This window comes from Pteropus medius, unplaced genomic scaffold (genome assembly GCF_902729225.1).
Source record: "Pteropus medius unplaced genomic scaffold, Ma_sr-lr_union100, whole genome shotgun sequence".
Taxonomy (NCBI): domain Eukaryota; kingdom Metazoa; phylum Chordata; class Mammalia; order Chiroptera; family Pteropodidae; genus Pteropus; species Pteropus medius.
In genome coordinates this window covers 15082391-15097902 of record NW_024349800.1, presented here as the reverse complement: position 1 = coordinate 15097902, position 15512 = coordinate 15082391, and the positions used below count along the sequence as shown (strand labels likewise).

General features: G+C 34.5%; 1 protein-coding gene across 3 annotated transcripts in view; it reads left to right on the top strand.

Moving 5' to 3' along the window:
• The window catches only part of TBC1D4 (TBC1 domain family member 4), a 166719-nt gene that overhangs the window by 72773 nt on the left and 78434 nt on the right, over positions 1–15512 (top strand). The window lies entirely within an intron of this gene.

The window sequence follows — 15512 nt, the reverse complement described above, 5'->3', positions numbered from 1 at the left end:
CAATCTACCCTCTGGCCACAAATTATTTACATTCCTTCACAGTCAAAGTACACTCAACTACTTCCGAGATGCCCAGCAGTCTCATCCCATTATAGCATTACATTCAGACTTAAATACCAGAATTTCATTCATTAAATCATGTGTAGGTACAGATGAAGTGTGTTGGGTGCAATTTCGCAGAGACCTGTGAACTGAAAGCACAAGTTGTCTAGTTCTCCTCCTCCAACATACAATGGGAAGATAAGGATGAGCAGACACCCTGTTCAAAATAGATGTGAGGGAGTGATTTATGGAACTATATAACAGGTACTGGTCCACAGCAGTTCTGAAATCCAGCCAGTTTCTCCTGTTCTCAGGGAAGGGGATTTACCTTGATTAAGGGCCGGCTCTCACTGGAAGTGATTTTCTGCAATTCTTGCCTTCATCCTAATGTGTCATTCTTTCCAATGAGAAATGACTGGTAACTGAATAGCTTTTTCAGTCTGCTTCCTGCTCATAAAATTTTGGGGGCTCAGAGGCCTCTTTTCATTTTGGAATGTCTTGTTTCATTTTTGGTCCAACCTGGTATAGCTTCCAAAATTTTAAGGGTTTCCTGTATATCGAATTACAGTCTACTCTGTTGGATAAAAGTCACACCCTGAAATAATTTTGAGATAGATTGGTCATTCTCTGCTTTAGGCTGGGTGTCAGGTTGCTGTGGGACAATGCCTTAAGAGTCTCAGAAGCCTCTTTGCCTAGCTGAGAGAGTCTAGGAGGCAGGACCTCAGAGCTTTGAGGTTTTGAAAAAAAGTCTTACTTTCTTGCTATTTATCCTGAGGCCATTTTTACTGGCAGAGCCTTATTTTGGTCTTTGCCCAGTGACTAAAGGCTCTTTTTTAAATTCTGAGAGTCTTGCTGAGAGAGACTTTATGAGAAACAATTTTACCGTTGGACCCATAACGTCCTAGATCCTTTATATTTCTTCCAATTTCTACTTTGAAAACTGAGTAGTTTCTTCTTAGATTATCTTGCTTCTCCCATACTTTATATGAGGCAGCTAAAAGTAGCCTGTTGTACTTCTAACATTCTGACTGGAATCTCCTTAACCTTAGGTACTCTTAGATTTATGAGATACCCTTTCCACTGGGCACATTACTGCGAATGAGTTTCGCTCATTTGCCACTGCACGACTTGTGTCCTCTTTCCTCCGGCCTTCTATAGCAGTTTCCTCCCTGCCCTTCCAGCTCTTACTAACAGTCATTTTGAGGCCGCCTGCAATGCCCAGTCCCAAAGTCAATGCCACATATTTTAGGTTTCTGTTATGGCACCACCTCATTTCTAGATACTGGTTTTTATTGTTGCATTACAAACCGCCTCCAAACTTAGCGGCTTCAAATGACATTTATTTATTTAAAACTCTGCAGTTTGGGTTCTCCTTGGTGAAACAGCTTATCTCTACTCTGCTGGGACTGGAATGTCCACAGTGGCTTCTTCACTCTCATGTCTGGAGCCTCAGCTGGATGATTGGGACATCTGGAGCCTGGCTAAGCATCACTTTTTTTCTCCGTACACCTCTTTATGTGGCTAGCTTGGGCTTCCTCGCAGCCTGGTGGTCTCATGGCAGCCTGACTTCTTACATACCTGTTAGCTTTTTTTTTTTTTTGGAATGGGAAAGCAGAGGCAGCCAGGCCTTCTGAGTTCCTGAACTTGGAAATCTCAGCATGTTACTTCAGTTGCAATCTTTTTGTCAAATGGCCCTCACCTCTCAGTGGGAGAACTACAAAGAGTTTGAAGCTCTCAAATCTACTATATTAGGATTGTTCCTAGGTTTTTCTGGTTTAGGTAACTTTTGTAGATTATGATACTAGTCGCTTGGAGTAAGTTTTCTGGGAAAAGTGATGGTTTTCTTATGGATACATTTCAAAGAAACCGGGTCCAAATCAAAACAAAACAAAAAAAGAAAAAGTAAAAGAAAAACTGATCCTGCCAAAAGTGGAGACTGATTTATTCTACCTCTCCTTATGCTCTCTTCACAATATAGTTCTATTACTATTTTCAAGTTTCCTACCTGATAACCCGGTTTCCTATTCTATCAGCTATGGACAACATCTCTTAAAATTTCTATGACAATTCTACCACCTTTGCTTTTATCTCTTGTCTTCCACTTCTACCTTCTAGTTTCTCATATCTGCACTTTTTCTTATGTTGTTAAAATGGATATCATTACATCGTGATATGTCTATAATTAATTCCATGCTTTGTTTGAAGGTCAGTTTTTAAGTTTTATTTTTAGTAATAGAGTTTATGTTCTTGTGACTATGTAAATATTTACTGAAGAGTCAGTATACCATAATGAAGTGTCTTTTGTTTTGCAGCTTTTTTTTCTTGGAGTCTCTACCAATTTTTCTTGCTTTCTTTGCTTTAATCATATCCTTAAATTCTTCTAACATCAAGCATACTAACCAATCTTTGAAACCTGTGTTTCCTAGATGCTCCTCAGCAAGAGGCCTCCGATACCTGGTTTTAGTTGGGGCTGATGAAACAGCCCTCAATTTTGGATTCACTATTTCCTAGGTCCCATGACTTCCATTTTCTTATTTTACTCTTGTGTTTTACCCAAATAGGTCTTTAAATAACTTCTCCAAACTGCTTGGATGGGTCAATTTTATGAATCTTTCTCTTCTGAAAAAGTGTCTATACTGATCAGAATTTATTTTTAACATTGTTGGAAACAAAATCCCGAAGTACTCAGAACATTATCTCTTAATTATGCTATAAATAAATGTAACAGTGTGTGATTGTTTTTGTTATTTCCCCGAAAACTATGTTATGATGTTGCATTTGTCCACTTCATCATCGTTTATTTTTTGTTTTTAATATTCTTATTTTTGAATCATAGAAATTGCAATCAGATATTAGTTGTTGGGTTAATTTATTGATAATTAATTACACTAGATGACAAACTTGTAAAATTTATCTAAATGGAAATCATTATTATGGAGCAAATAGATAGGCTTTTAGCTAAAACTGCAAAAAAAGTTTGAAGAGTCCCCTCTTAATCTTTATTTAAGAATCTCTGTTCCCCGCCCCACTCCTCCCCCCACACACTGGTGAGATAAGGTTGATCTGTTTAAAATTCTTATTTTAGAAAGGTTTGTCCCAGCAGCTGAACTTGAGCTTTATCTTTTAAAAACACAGTCAATAAGATCTAAAAAGGTTTTAGACCTCTGAGCAGTGGTGATCTTATAAGGTCAATTTTATTATCTCTTTTCTGAAACAGCTGTTGAGATATAAACTCCATTAGCAATATTCATGCCTAGAAGGCAAATGTACTTTATTATTTTAGTGTAATGAATGGAACTGTCTGTGAGTCTGTATTGAATTTTTTCTACACCTGTGGAGGTGTGAGATTTGAAGCTTATGATTTTTAATGAAGGAAACTGGATTAAGCATTCACTCGTTACATAAATCATAAGCACGTGAAATAACCCCGTGGAAAACATTGCTTGAAAGCAGGAACTACATTAATGGCAGGTCATGAGACAGATGAGGTGCTCTATTGGGAAGTCCAGAGCTGGTGGGTTGCCAAAACAACCTGATCCTGTATATAAATGAGGACACTTAAGCCAACCAGTTAAAACGGAAAGAAAACAAAAATTAACTGGTTCTGGAGCCATGATACATACCAAACAAAGTGTTGTTTTTTTTCTCTAGTGGATTGTGAACTTTATAAACTGTTTATGTGTTTGCTGTTTCCAGTACTATAAGGCATCTTTATATAAATAGCTTTTGATAGTGTGTATGTGTGTGTGTGTGTGTGTGTGTGTGTATAAAATTATGATGTTTGAAGAATGAATTTCATATTATGAACTGGGCTACTCACTTTTAAAATAAGTGTGTGAAAGAGGTCTTCTAGTGTAAAGTCAGATTTCTACACATCATTGCTGTTTAGATACTCCCCAGAGTTAAGAGCCACAGCCTTTATGGTGAGGAGTCATTGTGAAAAGCAACAGTGAATGTCTCTTCCTCAGGCTTAACCTTACCCACTGCTGAGCAGATATAGACCAGTGCATGTACCTGCCAGGCTCCCATCTCTGGATTTCAGGAAATTTCTACTTTCGTTCTTAAACCTCTATCATACTTAAAGGAACAGCAATATTCTTTTCAGAAAATATATGAAAATGTGACAAACTCATTTTCGATTTCTCACAGCTCTACATGCCAACTTTCTGTATCTAGCGCCTACACTCTGTAAATGGCTGTGTCCTTGGCAGCTTCTTTACCGGAGGCAATCTTTTTTGAAAGCCGTGATGTTTTTCCCCCATTGTGTACTCTGCCAAATTTAACAAGGATTTTGTACATAATCGTTGCTCAGTAATGTTTGTTGAATGAAATTAATTAGATGTAGCCCTGTTCCCACTGTTGTTTCCCTTTAACTCAAAGTCTGCACCGTGTTAGGATATTGAAAGCTCAGTGGCATTGCTTCCGGTGTTCAGAGTCATTGGGAAGAGCATATTTGATTTGACTTATACCGAGAAATAAAACATGAACCAAACAAAACAGCTAGCTATATATATTTTATTTATTTATTTTTATGAAGATTGGGTGGCAAATCTGGCTTCTATTGTATTTGAAATATGAATATAATTATTTGTGTTAGTTAATTATAAGGTGTATATTCTAGCAAGTGTTTGGCATGTAGATGGTTCTCTCTGAATACTCTTTTTTCTTTTCCGTATTTTCCTTATTTTAAAAAATTACTCCAGCCGAAACATCTGACAAACTGAATTACTATGCAGATAAAATTACCATTGCTCTTTTCATGCATCAATGATTTTGATGACCTCTGTGTTTAATAATGTTATTTCTTTCTTATAATTCACAAGGACCCTGGCAAGATCTAAAATTTGTGGAATCTAAACTATGGTTCTCCTAAATCTGGGTTGTTAAATAAGAAAGTAATATGGTAATGTGAATTTGAGTTCAAAATAAATGGGTCTCAAATGACATAAACTTGTGTTTATTTCTCTAAGATAATATATTTGTCTTGCCTTTCTCATAAGGTGATTTTAAGAGACAACTTAAAATTAATTATAAAGCACGTTATAAGGTATTGGAAAGTCTGCACTTTGTAGACTTGGCCTATACCTGGCAAGCCAAGTGAATGGTAGTGGGTAGTATGTTATCACATGGATCTAGTACAGCAAATGATATCCATCGACTCATACTCGTAAAATGTTTAGAACAGGGCCTGATACACAATAAGCCCTATATAATTTTTATAGTATAAATTATAAAAACCAAGAAATTAATTATTTTAGTTAAAAAAAAAAGTGGTTAAGTATAACATTCCAGAGACCAGTTTAGTAGAACAAGGGTCAAAGTGAGAAAGCAAGGGTTTCAGCACGTGGAAGGGAAGACTGTCCACTGTCCACTTCATATTCAGAAAGGTGGGCAGCAATGGGAAGAGAAAACAAAGCTAAGTGGAGTAGTGAGATCCGACAAAGGCTGTGTGTGTGTATTTTAAATTTTTATATATTTTTAAGATGACAAAAACGATGATGCCCACAGGGAAGAGATGATTGGAGGTCTTAAAGAAGAAGATACATTGTAAAATTTGGAGTCTCATCTCCCAGGAGGAGAGCTGGATTCGGGACTTCGTAGAGATGAAGGCTCCACTCTAGAGAAGGGAAGAGAGACATATTCAATAGATAGAGGAAAAGATGAGCAGATAGATGTAGCAATCGTGAGAAACAAGTGAAACAGAAGCACATGAAAGAACTTATGCTGGGTAGTCTCAGCCAATAAATTAAAAATGGGTTGTCTGCTGTGGGGACCTTCTTTTTGTCTTTGGATTAAAATCACTAGAGAATAAATGGTACTATAGGGAATGCTCATCTCAGAGATGTGGAGAATGAATTTTGATAATGAGGTCGAAATAAAGTATGAAGGAGGATATGGTAATGTTTGTAGTGATATTTGGAACATACTACTCTTCGGATTTTTAATTATGGTAATTTTTGTGGTCATTATATGGGCATTTTAAACCATGGTCTTTTGTTTACTAATTAAACAAATATTTTATGTTTATTTAACAAATATTTAGTTATTGAAACTGGTTTCTTAGGGCTTATATTTTAGTGTGGGAAGGTGTGTTGAAAAGATAAAAATTATGTTAAATAGTGATAATTGCTAAGGAGAAAAATTGTGCAGAAATAGGGAGGGAGAAGGAAGTATGTTGGGGGCGGAGATGGTGCAGGAGACAGAGAGAGGGAAAGGATGTAAAAAGAATGGGAATGAATGAGAGAGAGTTAGTTTGGGGAGTGTGGTCACTGAAGTTCTCACTGTGAAGAAGATGAGGCATGATCTAAAGGAGGTGAGGGAGAGGGACAGGAGTTTCATGTACCTGTGGTTTACTGAAGGAGCATAAGGAGGCCATTTGGCTGGAGCAGACAGAGTAGGGGAGAGTGATAGGAGATGAGCTCAGAGAGGTAGTAGGAACCAGTGCAGGGGCTTGTAAGCTGTGAGATCAGATGATATTACTAAGTGGAGTGAGTGTGCACAGAAAAGAGAAGAGGACTAATCACTGAGTCCAGTGTATCTGGGAGATGAGAGGACTAAGCAAAGGATACTGAAAAAGGAGAGCCAGGGAAGCGGAGAAAAACTAGGACAGTGTGGTGTCTGGAAGCCAAGCGAGGAGAGTGTTCCAAAGGGGAGGAAGTGATCATATTTCTCTAATGCTCCCAATGGGTCTAGAAAGAGAAGGACTGAGAATTAACTATTGGATTTAGCAATGTGGCAGTCAGACCTCTGGTTTGATGGGATGATGGGAACAATTGCCTGACTAATGTGGGTTCAAGAAGGAAAGAGAGAAGAGCAAGTAGAGAGAGTGAGCACAGGTAACTCTTGCAGGGAATTTCATTGTGACTGGAAGAAAGAATTGGCATTGGTAGCTGGAGAAGTGGGGTCAAGACAATTCTTTTAGGGTGGGAGAAAAAAAAAGCCTGTTTGTAAACTGATGGGGAAGATAAAGTAGAGGAGAAATTGATGATGCAGTAGAAAGAGAGGGGAGTTTTTACAGCAGTTTCTTTAAGTAAGCAATAGGTGATGGCATCTGGTTTCCATGGGTGTGTGTGTGTGTGTGTGTGTGTGTGTGTGTGTGTGTGTGTAGCGGAGTGTGGCCTTAGCTAGCAGCATGTTTACTTACAGTATCAGGAGAGAAGACAGGGTGTAAAGACACAGATGCAGATAAGTGATTAGATGTGCAAGGAGGAAACTGAAAACATTTTTTGGGTATACATTGAAATATAGTATATATTTTATCTATCTGTCTACCTGTATCTACCTATCTACTTATCATCTATCTATCATCTCTCTGTCCGTCCATCCATCCATCCATCCATCCATTATCACACATGCATATACATACAGAATGACTCTGAAAAACTAAATAGAAAAAAAAGATGAGATTTTGTCTTTTGACAATTGCTGACTCATATACCTTGAGGTTTGCTGTAATTTTCTGATCTTTTTTATAAATCTCTTTGAAGTTCATGTGCAGCATCCTTAAGCTTTTGCTCCAAGCCTTGAGGAATCACCATTAGAAAGGCAGAATGTTAGAGTAGATTCCAGTTCACTTTTCATTGATTGCATTTTACGTCTAGGGACTGCCTTCATACATTAGTAAATACAAATGGGAATCACAGAGGTGGATAAAGATGGCTGAAGGTGGCCACAAAAGAGTCCGCTGGTGTCAGAAATGAGTCACACCTTTGAAAACACTCTTGATCGCAGCCCTGGTGCTGGGCCAGTGAGAAAAAGCTGTCTTGGTTGATGATTCCATATCCTGATTGCTCCAGACATAGACTTGTACGTAATCCTCTGGATACTGGACCTTTTGACCATTGAGACTTGATCTTCCATTTAATCACTGTTTTGACCTTTTCATTTTAAGTTTTTAGATTAATGACCTGCCTTCTGGGCTAATTTTTTGTGACTTCTGGGACTCCAGACTTCTGATTTGCTGATAATTTTCCCCAGTTTTCTGTGTATTAACTTGTTAACTTTCAGATCTTTACTGCTCACATTTTTTGCTTATCCTTGTCTCCATCTGACAACACATTGTCTCGATGCCTAGAACTGGTGTTAAGTAGCCAATCAGACTATAACATAATTGACTGGATTTTTTAATTGGATCTCTAAGTTCCAATAATTGCTATGCCTGTATTGACTAGAATGATTTTTTAAAATTATGAAATCACTTAACTAGTCAAAATATGGTTTTTTAATTTTGCAGTTTTTTTTAGTCAGTTTAACTGTCTTTCATGATCTACAGTATTAAAAATAAAACAAAAACCAACTCTGCATATATAATAGTGAAATAAAACTAAGCTTTTCTACAAACTAGTCTGTTTTTACATATAAAGCTTTTCTGAGAATCAAAAAAACCCACTAATGGTAGCTGTTGAAATAAATAAAAGTACATAGAAAATAGATGTGATTGTGACTTAACTTTAATATTAAATGTACACAGTGTGATTAATGCTTTTGTCTTTTTTCCAAATCTCATTTCAAGATTGTTTTATAATTCATTTTGGCTGCAGGGTAGGTAACTGACAGAAGCTGGTCCAGTCTGTAGACTGAGTACTCCTGGCAATGCATCACATGCTTCTAGCTGTCATAAAAATAGGATTCGAGTAAGCATATTGAGGTCCTGTTTTAAGTATGAGAGGAGTCTGGGATATTGCAATCTATCAATTAAAACAATGCCAAAATATTTGAACACAGAACAGATGTGGAACAACAATGGCTACCAACAACGTCTAACTCAGTGAACCAATATTTCCTAAAAGACCAAAGCATGAAGTATGAAGTCATGTAAAGGGAAAAGATCCACTCAAAGTGTAAGTAAAAGAAATGGATTTTAATGGAACAGTGTACAGGAAATTCATTGATATAGTTTCAGATTTCACATTGCAATGGACCTGTAAGAAACTATCATTTATTGAATTTGGGGATACTATCAAAAGACAATATTCACAGTTATCTGAAAAAGCTCTTAAAATTACTCTTTTTTCCATTTATGTATATTTGCATGGCTGGACTTTCTTCATATACTTCAACCAAAGCAACATATTGCAGAAGATCGAATACGGAAACAGATAGGAACCTAGCTGCCTTGTATTAAGTTAGATGTTAAAAGGATTTACAAAACGTAAAAACATATCAATCTTCTCACAAAATTTTTCGTATAGAAAATTGTTAGTGTGTTACCTTTTATAAAAATATGTCAATTAGAAAAAAAAAGAAAAAGTATATCACTTAGGTTAACATGTAATGATTTATTGTTATTTTAAAAGAATAAATAAATAAATATTTAAAATTTTCTCCTTTATGGTTTCTAAAATGGTTAATATTAATAGATAAAGCCACACAAAAACTTTTACAAGTCTTTCAATAACTTTAAAATGTGAGAATCACTGTTCTTGAAAGCAATTTTAAAATAATGGTAAAGATATATAATTACTGAGATGGACAAGTGACTAAGCCACATTTTCCTGCACAAAGGATGAGGGTCCCAAAACTTTGTGTTTAGAATGACCCTATTTATTCAACATTTTATACTTAATACTAATTATATGTGCATAAGAGATAGCGGGGGGGGGGCGGGCGGGTGTTCACTATAATTTCAGTAGTGGCAATCTCTGCATGAATATTTTCTTATTTGTACTTGTCTTTACAATTTTATTTTATAATGAGCAGATATCTTTAAAGAAAACCACATTTTATTATTTTATAGCATGTCATTTTTATGAAACCATAAAAAAAGTGTAGAATATGTTCATAAAAACTTCTTATAGTGCATTCTTTCTTAGAGATGCTAAATAATAGTTATGATTTGTGATCCAAACTTATTGCCCAACATTTTAACGTGGTAGTTTGGATCTACATATTTAAGATGGTGTTATTGGTAGCTTGACTTGGTAGATATTGATATTAGATACTTGATAATGCAACTGTACATTAACTTTACTAATCCTTTTGTTTCTTTGTCTAGTACTTATGAATAAGCCTTGCATGATAGAATTATACAGAGGACGTTTATAAAAATACTGTAAATTTTTTAAGGTCATAGCAGGACACGGTAGCTTCATGGTGTGTGCAGTTAATCATAAGCAAACACTGTCACAGAAACCCAGTGTTCGATGTTTAGATTCTGGTATAATCACACAATCTTTGATCTCATCCTTCTCTCAAGATTGGATATTGTCATATTCATTTTCTTGATTCAGTTAACATGATTTAGTGATTGGGTTAAGCAAAAATGCAGAATCTAGGGCAGTTTCTTATCAGTTAAATGAGAAGAGAAAATAGAATAGTGCCTTGCACATAACAAGTACTTGATAAATGTGAGCTGTTATTACGTAGAAAATGCACAGTGTTAAGTCCACAGCAAACATTTTTTACAGAGAACTAACGTTCCCTAATATTCATTTATTAGTTGTTCATGTATTTACATTAGCCATGGTTATGCAAAGGCTCTTATCCACTTTTCTTTTTAGAGCGGACATCTGCTTTTAGTTGGCATTCATAATTTGATTAGTACTATTTTCCCAATTGAAAACATTCTGGCTTCATGGAAGAACCTGTGCAAATGTTCTGATCTAAGAAGGTGAGCAGAATCACCATTTTCTCTTTGATTTATTTATTTGCTCATACATTCATTCATTCATTTTGCACACATTCATTGAATGTGGGCCATATGTGCTATGCTTTGTGCTAGGAATGAATAAAAAGGCATGAGACACATCTGTGGGAGAGACAGATGCCATTGGGTGATTAAATATGGTGCTTTTTGCGCTATCGGCGATTTGGAGAGGCCTGATGCTGCTACTGGGTTTGGGTCAGGCGCCAGTTGGAAAGGGCTCTAGAGGGAAATCGTATTATCTTGAGGAAACTGTGGGCAAAAGGGCTTTCCAGGTTAAATATGGTGCTTTTTGCGCTATCGGTCGAAGAGTACTTATGGCTTATTTCTTCTCACTTGTTTTGGTTCCCTGAGGAAACCAAAGGCAGTTTGTATTGAAGATTTCTTGGTGATGTTTTTGTGTTCTTCACATTCTATTTAGTAAGCTAAAAGAGAGCATATGGGTTATTCCAACATTTATTGGCCATCAAAAGTTTAGGAATATTTAATAAAGGCAAGGGGGTTTCTGAAAGATTTTTTCTTAGGTTCTTTTAACCATAATTGGAGGTTGTTGGTTTTTTTAATGATTATTTCTGTTTTATTTCAGAAACGTTGAAGGAATACACTTTCCTAAATTCTTTTTTTTTTTTTTGAATCAGTCCACAAACTTGTAGGTTAGTCATAAAAAATCATTTAACTGATATTTGTGTAAAAAAATCTTTTATTATAATTGAATGTTCAAATCTTTGGGCTCATATTCTTACCTTTGTAGTAGTATCTTTTTTAAACACAATTTTTTTCCCTTCCTGTTTTCATGTCACTAAATCGAAGTGTAATTTTTGAAAAACAAGAGTTACCGTCAGGTTGACTTGATGCAGTGCTGCAGGGTGTCCAGAAAAGAGTCTGTTAGTTCCCTGGAGATAGGTTTTGAAAGGGTTTAAGAGTAGAGATGAGAAAGAATAGTTAAGGAGGATGAGAAAGAATAGTTCAGACTGTGTATCTAGGTGATATATATTATGATATATATGATATATATTATATATGATATATATCTAGGTCATATATATAAATATATACACATAAATATAAATATATATATATTTAGAGAGAGAGAAAGAGAGAGAAAGAAAGGGTGTCAAGCAAGGAATTTAGAATCTTGTGGGAGTTGCAAGGCAAGAAGACAAATTATATACAAGTCAAAATGTGATTAAGTACCATGAGGCTAAGAACAAAATATTTTTGCAGTTTATTCAGTAAATGTCTAAAGTGCCTACTCTATGCCATGGGTGGGAGGGAAATAATTTCTACTTTAAGAATTCAGGAAACTTGATTGTTTATAAATTCTGATATATTCCTTGAAGATTTAAAAAAATTAATCTTACTTATCCAGTTCATGACCATTCGAGGCAGACTTGTCAGATTAAAAAGTGCTTTTTATTAGAAAAGTTCAGTGAACAAAACTGATATACTTAATTAGCTTTCATTTGAATATCATAATTTTATCAATAATACTGAATATGTATTTAGTTGCTTGGATCACTAGAAATGGGAATTTTTTCTGACTCAGGAGAGTAAAAGGACACTCTTTGAAGCTGCTGTATCATTTTCTGAAATGAGGTTATATAAGGCCCCAAGGACTTCTAATATCAATTAACCATCAAATATTTTTTTGTGTGTTTACTCTTTGCTCAACATCTTGAGAAGTTTTATGTTTATAAAAGATATAAGTCAAATAGATATTTTGGTATATGAAATTCCATATTACATAAGAGACTATTGAATTCCACAAGCATTTATTTAATTATCAAATATTTATTGAGTACTGAACTCATGGTGGGCACTGTGGCAGACATGGGGTGTACAGTGGTGAATCAGATTGACATCTTCCTGCAGTCATTTTCCTTAAAATTTAGAGAGGTTGACGCACTTTGAATGAATAGTTACACAAATGAATATACACCTATAGATACCTACTGATATTTGACATTGAAGATGTTAATTTCATTGAACATTGTAGATGTACCTTCTTTAGATAGAGGTATCTTGAAAAGTTCTGTGTGTGTGTGTAAAAATTTACATTTGTGTAAATCAAGTAATAATTTAGCTTTGTGACTTTGAGCAAGTCATTTAGCTTCTCTGTTTTCAATTTTTTGTTTACTTACAGAGTAATTTATAGAGGACATTTGTGAACTGTTAAATTCAGTTATGGTGTTATATGATTCAGATGTTTATATACTTTTTGAAAAAATGCTCTAAAAACTTAAATTAATTTGTTATCTCCTTGGAGTAGAAGCTAAGACTTATTAAGTAATAAATTTACCCAGTCGACACCAATAATAGTAAAGCTGCTATATAGGAAAGCCTGAAAGATTTTCAAAAGCTTAGATATGAAGCTTTGAAAAATAACTATAGAAATTCTAAAGGGTACTAAAAACTTTATTACTTTCTTAAACTGTCCATTCATTTTATCTTCATCTTCTGAACTTGAAACAATTAGACACTTAGGGCATTTCTGATAATCAATTTTCCAATTTACTATTTTTAATAGACGTTAGTTTTTAGAACAGATTTAGATTTACAGAAAAATTTTGATGATCAATTTTATTTTTGCAAGTGGAATTAATAGAGCTTATCTTGGAGAATTATGGGAATTAATGAATGTAAAAGTCTTAGCAAAGGTTCTCATTCTTAAGCAGCTATTATTATTGTGATCATCTTTCTTTCATCATTATGTTAACTCCTGCACTGAAGGAGAGCTGGATATCTTCCTTTGTTTTTTTTGTTTAATCAAAAGTAAATTGTAATTTGCAAATTTTTGGCTGTGTCACTGATGACTATCATGAATCTTTCCCCCTGTTTAATGTTTTCTTTCATTGTTAGGTAATTAGTTCAGTGATTTTGTTTGTTTGTTTGATTATTTCTTTCCCTTTTCCAACTATAGAGTTTTATAAAAATCTAGAGATTAAGAGAAAGCAACATAAGAATGAATAGGTGATTTTAAAAAAAATTTTCTATGCTAATCACTTGAAAACAGTTAATCATTAATATAGACTTAATATGCATTTAAAGAATTTTTAATAATTTCAACCAAATTTTAGTAAAATAAAGTTTAAAATATATTGACGAATATTTTTTATACAAGTTGGAGTATATAGAAAACACAGGCTAAGTCTAAACATAGGATAAAGCACAAGATCATGTTGATAGATTGTTCACTAACAAAATGCCAGACATAAGTATAGTTCTAATGTATTGCTTAATAACATATTACAATAATTATAATGTATGGCTTTGAAAATTTCAAGGTATGAAAACCCCAAATCATAAGTTTTTACATTTCAAAAGAAAACTTAAGGCATTGAATGTTCTCTATCACTTAGAAGTATATTTTACATGCCATTAATATATAACTGCATGCTACGTTTATATATTTATTGTAGTAAGTTCCCAAGTGAATTCATTTAGTTCTGGTTTAATTGATACAGTGTTTTTAATAGAATAGAATATTATTAAAATATTTTTGTAATTAAAATTTTAGAAAGTTCTGACCCATTTTTATCAGTGAAGTCATACATAAATACCAGGAGAGTCAGTGAATGTCTTTGTCTTTGCTCATTCGTGTTTGAGGGAACAGTTGTAGTGCCCGTGGGATAATACAATGATGTTTTGCATCAAACAGTTGTTGCAACTGGGCCATATTTTTCCCATTGACTTTCAGGGCCATTTTGAAAAGTGTATTAAAGAAAATCGCTGAGACATTTTCCTCTTGAAACAAGCATGGCATTAGGAAAGAATCAAAAAGTAATCTGTATGTCATGCCTCTCCTATAGTTTTGGAGAACGGAGTCCACAAAAATAAACAGATGGCCATGACAGTTAATCTCGTAGGGCCGCAGCTCTCCTAAAAAGCTGTATTTCCTGGAATAGTATGGGGGCATGTTTGACAATTAATTCCTTCACTCTGTTCAAAGTTGAAGGTTCTTTATGGTACAAATAGTTTTTGATATTTATTTAGCATCTGGTTAGGAATGGGACCCTATGATGATGTATTGAAGGTATGATGTTCACACTTTATATTGGACTGAAACATTTATATTATACCTAGTAATACTGTTTATGAAGACAGAGATGTATATAATACATACTCCAAATGATTAAAATTGAAGTTACAGATAGCACAGTTAACTCTCAGCTGTTCCATAAATTCTTGTAATAAGATAAATACTGGCTTAAAAGGTAATATTGTTCCCTGTGCTTGGCCTATTGGAATGATTTGAATCTATAATTCCCAAGATAAAATATAATTAGGAATTTAAATTTAATTATATTTATTAATTAGTCTCATTGCTTTGCAAGTGTACCAGAATACTATACGCAGGGGCTTTTATAGGTTGAAATAAGTATAAGTATTTGTGGGTTGTTGCCCCATTGCTATTTCTATAGAAATGTAAAAGTAGACTTACAGGCTACTAGACTAACATGATTTTATTTAGATCAAATATTTATAAATTCCAGTGATGACTGTTGATGTAGCTAACTGGTATTACCATGACTGTCTTAGAGCGTTGGTCATAACATTTTCTGCTTCTTCAATTGGGGAATGTTTTGGAACACCTAGTACCATCTTATCTTCACTAAGTATATATTTCTGCAGCTTTGACACAAGTTCTTTTTAGAACCATTGCATGATTTAAATACTCTGACATATCTATCTGTAGCTTTTTTTTATAGAAGAGCTCTGACTGATACCTTTTTTCTGGTGAATCATTGACAATTATGACAAGAATGCAAGTTATTCCTGATCTGTTCTCTCTTCTTTAGTAATAGAATTTTAAACTGGTACATGGCTA